We start from the raw sequence: 11,106 nt of genomic DNA, 5'->3' as shown, positions 1-11,106 counted from the left end.
ACACATTTTTAAAACATTACAGCGCCCAACCATTGATAAATGAAGACACTCAACCTGTTCCAGTTGCCTTTTTGTCGATAGTAATATGTCTGCCCAATTAACTTCAACGATCTCTTGGAGTGACATCCTAATCTTAATACCCAGATATCTCGCTTCTGGTGTTACACGAGCTTCTCCAGGACAGAGTCCCTCGGTGCATACAACCTGGGTTTTAGAGAGGTTTAACTTATACCCAGCCACTGCCCCGAAATATTGAGTCTGGGTCTCAATCTCCCTTAATGCCTGCTCGGGATCAGATGTAATTACCGCTATATCAGCGTAGGCAAGGACACGCACTTGGTGCCCCCCACTGCCATGGACTGTATATCATTCGTTGTTTCCAGTATTTGAAGCAGTGGGTTTATATAAATAGCAAAAAGTAACGGCGAACAGGGGCATCCCTGCCGGGTTCCCCTAGTTATATATACAAAAGCTGACTCCGTCCCCATTGTACAGATTTTAGCCCGTGGACGTTTATACATGGTTTGAAGCGCTTGCAAAAAACGAGGTCCAAACCCCATCTTTTGCATTGTAGCCCAAAGAAATGACCACGATACGCGGACAAACGCTTTCTCAGCGTCTGAGAAAATTAAGCCTATATGCTTTTGCTGTACAGTAGCATAATCTAATAGCGCTATCACCCTATGTAAATGATTAACGGTTCTCCTAACGGGCAAAAAGCCATGCTGATATCTAGAAACCAATGGGGGTATAACCTGCGCCAGCCGAGTTGCAAACATTTTAGAATATACCTTGCCGTCTGCATTTATTAATGATAGTGGTCTATAGGACCCCGGGAGTCTAGGAGGCTTGTCCTCCTTTTTGAAGATCACAATATTGGCGGCGGCCCAAGACGGTGGAGGGTTCCCGTGCTGGGCCGCCATGAAAGTAGCCAACTTATCTTCCTTTATAATAGAAACAAGCATTTGCAATGCAATAGGTCTCGCCTTTGGGACTTTATACGTATTTAGCTATGCAGCACATTAGCCTGAATGTTGAAACATCTACTGTTCTTTAACATGGAGGGAAAGTAAGCACCAAGCTGCATGACACACAAGGGATGACAACACATGGTGAGAAATATTGCCAATCAGCGGGAAACAGTATAGTCCAAAGCTCTTTTTTTAATATAAAATCAGGGCCTTCGGTGGTCATATCACTGAAAATACAAGATTTGAAAAAAATATTATTGTCTAGGGGTGCTCGTGGAAGACAATTTCTATGGACTGGAATCCAGAGAATGCTAAAGTGATTCTGGTATTTTACTGACCTCTGCTGGTCGTTTTCTATCAAGAAAGTTAAATAGAGGAAGTTGCCAGAAAAATTTAAAAAAGAAAGCCCCTCAGCAGAAAGCAATTCTGGCATTTTACTGACCTCTACTGGTCCTTTTTTATTAAGACAGTTAAATAGAGGCAATTGAACAAAAAAAAGTCCCTAAACGGAATCAGACAAGTCCTAGGGATGATCTCCAGATCCCACAAATGTATTAAGACAGTTAAATAGAGACAGTTGAACAAAAAAAAGTCCCTAAGCGGAAGCAGAAGACCTAGGGCTGATCTCCAGAGCCCACAAAGTACATACACAAATAAGTATATACTAATATATAAGTATATACAAGAGGTCTTCAATGCTCGACCTAAAAAGGACAGGTGGCAAAGAGGCACATAGGCAACTCATAAAACTTACACTGTAATTTGCATGTAAACATCCTAATCATTTGTGGCACTTCGACACCTACATCCAGGGCCAATGGAAATATTCTGCAAGGAAGGACCAAATTATGCGGCAGGGTTAGCTGAATTATGTAGCAAAAAAAGGGAATTATGCTGCATATGGGGCACATATCGAGACTTTGTTATGTTGTCATTTTTACAAGTTAAAACTGTCTAGGCAAAGGCTTCATGTCATTAGTGCTAATCTGACACACAAATACAGAAACAGAAAGGAGACCAGTCGAACCTTTGCAAACGGCCCTCAATGTGCAGCATCATGTGTTGTCACATTTTAATAACTTTTGACCCAATTGAGCTAGAACATTTTTTTTGTAATAATCTGCGAATTATGCAGCAGATGATGGATTATGTGTCAAATTCATAATTATGCAGAAAACACCACAGCCACAATATTGCGTAATTCTAGTGGCCTTGTCTATACCTGTATGAAGACTCAAACCAGAGTTCAGATCTGCAACAAACTGGGCTACTGGTTGACTGGGGTGGGAGCTGTGGTCAGGCAGCTAACACAATTCTTGTCAGGGTCAAGCACAAGCAAACCCAAAATTAACCGCAAAAATCCAATTAGAAGATCTGGACCTATTCACTGTTAAAGGTTTGGATCAAAATAGCGCCAAAAAGCACAAAGCACCAACTGTGGATGTCTGGTTGCGCCAGACTAGGAAAAAGGCACAAGTTCAAGCCGGCCGCAATGGAGCGCGGGCTGGCTACAGGGACCCAGTTAGGCCCGCCTTCACTAAGCACATCATAATGACATCACAGGAAAGGTGATCAAGAATTTCAAAACTGAGTCTGTCTAACCTATGTAGAACCTCTAAGAGAAACCATTATAAGCAAAGAGAACACCAGACTTTAACATTTTAGGGCTCCAGGGAGCCTTGAAATCATTAGTCCCAAAAACTTAAGCACAGGAATCCAAATAAACTCCCATGAAAAACATACGAGGGGTTGTACAGGAAGCTCAGAGAAAGCATAGTATGGAGAAAGGACTTGAGAATTTTGAAGAACAAAAAAAAAAGATATCAAGTATCCAGAACGGGTAGGACACTAACCAGCACTTCAAAAAAGGATTGTCTTAAGTTCATTGATAAGTTATATGTGGAATGTGAAGCCCTTTTCAAATCCACATTCGGCAAGCAAGACTGTCATACTTAAAACTACTGTGATAAAGCTGCAATGCTTAAAATGCTTTCTCAGTGTAAGTGTAAGGAAAGCATTTACTAGACTCCAATGAAGAGTCACAATACAGAAGTAAAAAAATCTCATCAAAATATAGCGCATCATCAGTTCTGCAAAAACATGCCATGAATTCCTGGGCAATGTCTCAAATGCTCTATCTTGCCTTATTAGAGCAGAGATTCAGGGCCAAAAGGGGTGGAACTAAAATCAACAGCAGTAATGATATGAGGATCACAGAGGTGTAAGACAAAAATACAGAAGGAAACCCATCACAAAATGGCCCCAAGTAAACATTATCAACGCAATTTAACAAATCAGCTCTTCTTCCAGGGAAGATCTTGAGTACTGGCTCAGAGTCCCCACCATCAACAGGTAAATGAATAGCTGGGGTGTAGGAAAGGAATTTTAAAGGTATTTGGGGTCAATTTTGTACAAGTACTTTAATGCAATACATAGTGCCTTGAAATCAATGGACCTCCTGATGGGTAGCCAGTGCAGCTGTTTTAGGGATTGTGATACTGATTTGTATTTGGGGGTGCCAGGCAGCCTCATTCTAAATAGTCTAACTTCTTCAGAAATCTTTTCTGGATATTCATGAACAGGGCATTGTAATAGTCAGGTTTTGATAAATGATCGAGAGGATGTAGTAGTTAGTGGCAATCATTACATGTTCTTACTGCATCGCCTTTTAAACATACTCTCAGCGAAAATGATAGAAAATGATGACATTTTTCAGTCTAACAAATTCCTTCTCCCAGCGTCAGTAAATAAAACTACAAATAAAATCTCACCACCCACTGCTCTCTTGAAAAAACATAATGCCATATATCCAGGACAGGAATAAGTAGAACAGAAGGGGGTAAACAGGCGAGTAATGGAAAGCGTGTTGCTGGAGTAAAATTTCTATTAACTCTTAAGTCAGCAGCACTATGTAAATCTTGGTTTCTAAGGCAACTCACTTGACATCTATAAAGCTTCATTAGAACACCTGTCAGTAAAATACTTTTATTTTGTTGACTGTCGCGGTCCATACATGCCCCATGCCCTAGTTTCTTAATAAGGACATGTAACAATACCAGGCTACTAAAGCAAATAGGTGCTATAAACTCAGACATACAAAAACGTCATCTGCAGTTTTTAAATCTAGGAAACGTCTTTTTCTCGACGCTGGAGTCAATCAGTCAACAGGTGTCAAGCACACACAAAGGAAACCAACAGAAGAAGGAAACCGCTGCTGTCTTCAATCATAAACAAGTAAAGTACTAACTGCGACAGACATACTTAAAATGCACCCCAGAGAGGAGCAAGTAAAACATGGGGCTTCTCACAACCTTGCCACTTGAAACACAAAGCTCTTGCGAGGCAGATTAAGGTCTCGCTGTAAGGACAGAGGGAGCACATAAAATCTCCACAAGAACTATCGGGGTTGAAGATGACAATATTTTGGCTTTAGCATATTGGTAATCGTTTAAAAATGTCAGTAAAACCCAGGAGAGATCGCATATTGCAAAAGTGCACATCTATTTACCATATATGGTGGAGTTTGTACCGGTGCTAATCAAGCTAGACTTGTGTTTGTAATAGCCGAGATAAACACCTGCGATCATTGTTTTACAAAGGCGACTTCAGCCCCAGCATACGGAATTACCAAACAACCTCAACGGTGAAATCCGAGTAAAATTTGAGGGACGATACTTCCGTTAGCTTGACACTGCTGCCACCTAGCGGGAATGAAAACAAGCATTGGCCACGAAGGTCATCCCGATCACTATCGCTGTGAAAGCGAAAGTGATCGCGATGACGCGCTAGTGCTGCTGGCTGGCCTAGCGCATGGCGGCGAAGGAAAGCCATATGGCTGCTTTGCGCGCGTGCACGCCTCGTGCACTGTAGCTCTATGCCAGCGGTAGCACTTTGAAAAGTCCCAACTATAAAATGTCTCTCCGAGCCAGCGCATGCGCTGGGCTCAGCGAGACCTAAAAACGATCCAATATATCTCCAATGGAAGTTTATCAGGCCCAGCCGCTTTCCCTGGCGCCAAACCATACAATGCTGTCTGAAGTTCTAACATAGTAATTGGGGCTTCTAATGCTTCTCGTTCTACTAGCCCGAGCTCAGTTAAGTCGAGATTCTGTAAAAACCTCACTATATTATCATGCTCGACTGGGTCTTGAGTATATAACTCCTTATAATAAGAATGGAATACATCCAGTACTCCTGCCGTGGTCTCAACTGTGCCACCTTTACCATATTCAAGAATTGCTATCCGCTGGGCGGCTTGTCTACCACGCATTCTCTGGGCTAAACATCGACCAGTTCCTTCCCCATATTCATATCTTTCTGCCTTATACGTTTTAAATTGAATGGCAATTTCCTGACTCCACACCCCATTGATCTTGGCCTTACAGCATGCATTCTTAATTTGTGCTTCTTGGCTATCAGCTTTAGCACTGACCGCTTGTATGAGTTCCTGCTCAGCTTTCTTTAGGTCCTCAAGCAAACCAAGCATTCTAACCTTCTGTCGTCTCTGCTTAGCCCATCCATAGCTGAGTGTTTCACCCCTTAGACTGGCTTTCAATGTGTCCCAGACTATTGGTAGGGTAGCGGACCCTCTGTTGCTCTCCATAAAAAGTGTAACCCAAGTTCGAATGTGTCAAGTAAATTCCTCATCTTGTAGAAGTTTTTTATTAAATGTAAAGGATCGCTGCTCCCTTGAAAGACTAAAGCTGGCGAGATCCAATATCGCAGGTCCATGATCCGATATAATACCTGCATCTTTGCACTAGCGGTCATCGACCGAGGTAAAAAGATAGTCTAGCCGAACAAATGTATTGTGGGGGAAAGAATAATGTGTACCCTGGATTACCGTGGTTCATAGCAGTCCATCCATCAACAAGACCATGATTCTGCAAGAGCTGTTGTAGCGCCCTAAATACCTTGGTTTTACGCCCAGTATACTTTACAAAATAAGGATCCCAAGTCTGGCCATCACCATGTATATTGAAGTCTCCGGATAATATCAATGGGGTCCCCCAAAGTGCTAGCTCAACATTCAAAAACTCCAGAGTCTCAGCCTCATCCAAATTTGAGCCATATACTGTACAGAGCACGATCTTGGTGCCCCCTAGGATACACTCGGTAATGGACCACCTCCCCAGATTATCCACCTTCTCTCTACCCGTGCCTGCCATCCCACGGGCCAGAATCGCTACTCCCCTGTTCATGGTAGACTGTCTGGAAGTTGCTAGCAAAGTGAAGCCCAACTCGGATAATATCCTACGGTTGGACCAGGGGACATGCGTCTCTTGCAAGCAAAGAATATCTGGATTTATGAGCCGAAGATCTGCTATGACACGTTTCCTTTTAAGGATATTATTCAACCCGCAAACATTAAATGTACATATACGCAGCCTCCTATCTGCCATTACTATGTGAAAATCTTATGGCCATCAATATATGAAAATATGTCCCATCATTCCTATCGTTCCTACAACACATACTATGTACTGATTTTTTCCCCTTTAAGAAGTACCCACCCGGCCCCTTACGCCCCATGTAACCCTCTACACCCCCCCACCACCACCCAAAAGAGCCCCCCCACCCCCCAAAACCCTCCCCCCGTCATAGAGGCTTTAGGGCCGATCGCCCTGTGATGCTCGGTGAATAGCCCACTTAGTGCTCACTCTTCCCATATCCTTTTTTTAAGATATGCAACAGAGAGAAGAGAGAGAAGAAAGGAAAAAAAAAAAAAAAAAGGAGAAATGTTCAATGCCACATTAGTACATTAATACAATCTGCACCTTGTATATTTTACTTTACCCCCTTTTTACCTTCCTTTCCCCCCCTTCCCCTTCTAAATCGCCACACAATCCAACATTAGCTGCCTTGAACTGAGATAGTGCTCCTCATCCCAAAGATTGAAGATCTTCTTTAGCCAGGACTGGAGAAGTAAAGAAACGTATCTGGCCCTTGTTAACCGTCTTTAAGGTGGCCGGCTGCAATAGGAACTCTTGGATGCCTTTTGCTTGGAAAGGAGTAATCAACTGCCGTAACTGCCATCTTTTTTCCACTGTAAAGTGGCAGTAATCAGGTCTCACAAAGAATTGAGTCCCCTTGCCAGTTCTCTTCTTATCCGGCCTAACCAAATCATACAATGCCTGCCGGGCCAAGAAATTATTAAGAGAAATCAAAATAGCCGGCGGCTGCTGCGCCGCTTGCCCATTGCTTACTGGCCGTTGCCGAAATGGAAATCTATGTGCCCGTTGGATTTCATGTGCCCACTTCCATTCCTTTAACTCAGGGAGCGCCTCCTCAAACAATTCAACAACAAATTTTCGGACATCTTGCCCCTCAAGTCCTTCTGGCACACCTAAAATGCGCAGATTGTTGCGGCGCAAACTATTTTCCAAATCGGCTAACCTGGCTTTTTGACTGATCTGGAGACGCTCCCCCCACACCCACCCAGCGCCTTCAGACCTTCACGGGTGAGTAGCTCGCTTTATAAACCCCTGATTGATTGAATTAATTCCAGGGATAAACTAATTGAACCAGGTCTAATTTCTGGATTAAGCAACAAGGGTCACATCAGGTTAGCAGGTTGTACTGGACATCCGCCCATGTGGGGTCAAAGTGCCATGCATGTGAATATTCTTACACAGTCCAGCAAAGGTCCTGCTGTTGACAGCATCAGTGATTCACGACAAAGTACCAAGTACAGGAAGCACAGCAGTCGCCACAGTAAGCGGAGGTGTATCACAAGACGGAACTGTGTACACACAACTGCTGAGGCCTTCATTGACGCCTAGTCTTAGCAGTTCAGATCGCACCACAGAGGGCGAAGATGAGGCCATGTCCCCTGACAGAATATGCTATCCTTTTATTGATTTGCACCAGGATTGGTACGTGCAATCTCCTCGAATCTGCAGTCAGCATTGGATAATATAAATAACTATCCGTGAACGGACAGGGCGCCGGCAGCAGGCAGGAAAGCAAAAGATGAGGCACTTTGTGTAAACCTGAAGTGTGACAAAAGCAACAATTTTAACACCCACTGCAAATCAAGGTACTCACTGGCAGATGCACAAAAGACAAACCTTCTCTGAAACTGGATTTGACACATTAATTTGTTTTCCATAGTTTATCAATAAAACTGTATGTGCAAATATATTGGTCATTTCAACAGAAAATGTGCTCTCCGTAAACAAGTGCCTGTGACAGGTTGCCTCAGTTAAGCTAAATTTCACCTGCCTTATCGCCATTGCAGCTAGGCGGGTTGAGTAAACTGGTCATCCTAAGAGTGTGCTGTGGTTCTAAAATTCTGGAAACCATGGGTTGGAGCACAAAGGCTACAATGTATTAGAATTCATTCGACAGTCCCTAGATTTAAGAAAGGGCAGGTGATCTGTACAGATCTCACCATCCCAAAAGCTCTGCCATCCACTTGTCTGCATTCTGGTATACATTAGCGGAAGTTTAGCTCTGGGCTTCTTACGCTAGGGTGGGGACATCACATGGCCACACAGCTTTTAAATATCGCAGTCAGACAGTGATGGGCTTGCAGGCAATAAGGACATGAAATGAAGCAGAATACGAGGGGTACAGCCCCCCCATCGCATTAAGATGGTAGGAAGGTGGGAATCGCAATACTATAGGCATTACATTTGCCATATAAGGGCAGAAGGGTACATTGGCAGGAAACTGTGAATTGAGTGGGTTTTCCTTTTATAGAAGATGTGCACTCTAAACATGTGTGGGCATTTAAGCAAAAAAAACACACCGCCATTCAGCCAGGTGGGTCGCATTCTTTAGTAATTCCAGAAGTGTGCTGTGTTTGGAGCACAAATGCCGACAATTGCCAGAACGCATTGTGCATTCATATTTAAGGTGGTGCAGGTACATTTGTTCATATGTTACACCAGGTTCTCTCCATCCAAAAGCAGTGGCATCTTTTCGGCACCCTGGTATACCTTTAGCAAACGTCTGGCTATGGGCTACAAATGCTGGGGTGGGGACACCAGCATGGCGAACCCCCCCCCCCATGAGAAGATCGCAGTCAGACTGATGGGTTTTGCTGGCAATAAAGTCATGAAATATAGCAGAATATTAGGAGTACACTTTGGGGACCTCAGGCCTCAACCCCTGTTTTTTTTTAAATCCGCCTTGTCTTGGTTTAGGTGGGAGGGGATCACCTGGCATCCTCGAAAGGACACGAGATGGCTTAAATTTGATAAATGTCATATGATTCTTATGGGTAGAGGGCCATGCCTAAGGTGCTAGTTCAAGTGTGGGGGGTACCATTGGTCGCAAGACTCCGTGTCCCCATCCAATGACCCTCGCCAAGTGGCCCCTATTTCACTTGCAGGTGCGGCACTTGGTCATCAGTCTGAACCCTCAAATTTGGGATTCTCCAAGTAGGGGGTAAAGGGGTAAACAAGGGCTTAGTCAATCCACAAATAGAAATTTACTAATTTACACACAGAGCAGATTGGATTGTATCACCCAGAACTGTGGTTAAATCCCCTTGGGGTCCTATTTCTTGCAGGTGCTGTACTCCCATACAAATGGAGATCAGCGGATATAAATAAGGGTATTGTGTTGGCCAGAAACAATAACTTATTTAACCCCTTCGCCGCAGCACAAACCGCCGCGGCGCTGGGGGGGTTTGGGGTCAGCGTGGCGCCGCCATGCTCATGACGGAACCACTCCGTCATGAGTCACGGGCGAGCTGTGCTCATGACGGAGTGGTTCCGTCACGACTCCGCCCACTTGCATTGTTCGCCCGCACAGGCGGGGAATCAGTGCCGCGTGGGCGGAGCGGCCGCCAACGGCCGCAGCATGACGGGACCACTCCGTCATGAGCACACAGCGCCCGTGGCTCATGACGGAGTGGTTCCGTCATGAGCAGGGAAGGGGTTAAACAAATATACTCATGGCCTTGGAGGCGGACACCACTATGCTGACCAAGGAATCTGAATTCGGGGCCTGGGCAGGTAGGGGTAAATACAGGGCTTAGCCAATGCCTAATCAGAAGTCCCAAATTGGCACAGTGGGCATCATAGGGACGTCACTCGGAACTGTGGTTAAAGATGGGAACAGTAGTTTCTTACTCCCGGGAGACCATCGTACTTTCCTACAGAAAGGTAAATATAGCCAAGTACAAGTCCACCAAGCAAGAGGGCTTGGTTCAACTGAACTTCATAATCAAATTTAAAAAAAGAAGGGATTGGCAAATTAGGCATGGCCTCTTGAGTCAAACACCACAGGGTACCGTGATAGGGACGAGGCACACCGGCCAAAGGTAGACAGGAAATTGGTCCAGCTAGAAGGACTGGTATCTGCAGGTTCAAGGCGGATATGGAGCCTGCCATGGTGGGGGGGTCCCGGGTGGTGGCCACAACCAGGGCGTTGGCGGAGTTACAGGGTGATCCAGAGGCCAACTGGTACATATGGGTATCCTCTACAGGAACGCAATAGGGGTGCCCTTTGCCAAACCCCAGGAGTCTTTACGGCAGGACCCTGAATAAACGTTGGTGCCCCATTAGTTGCATGCGATGTTCATATTGGGTAGGGAGGGTTGCCTATATCACACTATGAAGCTGCCCACTGCGCTCGCAGGGCACCCATATAATAGGGCGGCAACCTTAGTGCTGCATTTGGCACATCCCCATGTTCTAGTCACAGGGACCCCCAGGGTGTACCCCAAAATCCAGCGCGAGGGCCGGGTCACTTCTGATGTTCAGTGGGTCGGGAAAGGTATTTATAGCTGTCCCCGCCCACTGGCCTTCCTCTTTGTCCTTCCTGGCCATGGTGTCTCCCTCCTTACAGCATACCCGGCATTCCAGCCGGAGGGCGTGGAGGGGTTAGGAAAATGTTGGTTTGTTGATTTGTGTTGCAGGCAAACCACCACGTTGGCATACTCATATGAAATAAACCTGCAGCAAACTGTTTTCCAACAAACCTGTTTTTGTGTGATTATTTATTACAGTGCATGCTATGTTCATATTGTATGGAGAGGGATGTCTACATCGGCACTAAGCTGGCCGTGCCGCCTCCAGGTGCCAACGAGTGCTCCCTCATCCCGTTCTACGCCCGAAGCTGTTCTTTATGTGATGGACACAAAGCTGCCAATGCCCAGCAAGGTGCCCAACTGCGATAGCTG

The sequence above is a fragment of the Triturus cristatus genome, chromosome 2_2 (genome assembly GCF_964204655.1).
Source record: "Triturus cristatus chromosome 2_2, aTriCri1.1, whole genome shotgun sequence".
Taxonomy (NCBI): Eukaryota; Metazoa; Chordata; class Amphibia; order Caudata; family Salamandridae; genus Triturus; species Triturus cristatus.
The sequence above is the reverse complement of the archived record's forward strand: the minus strand, read 5'-3'. Positions refer to the sequence as shown.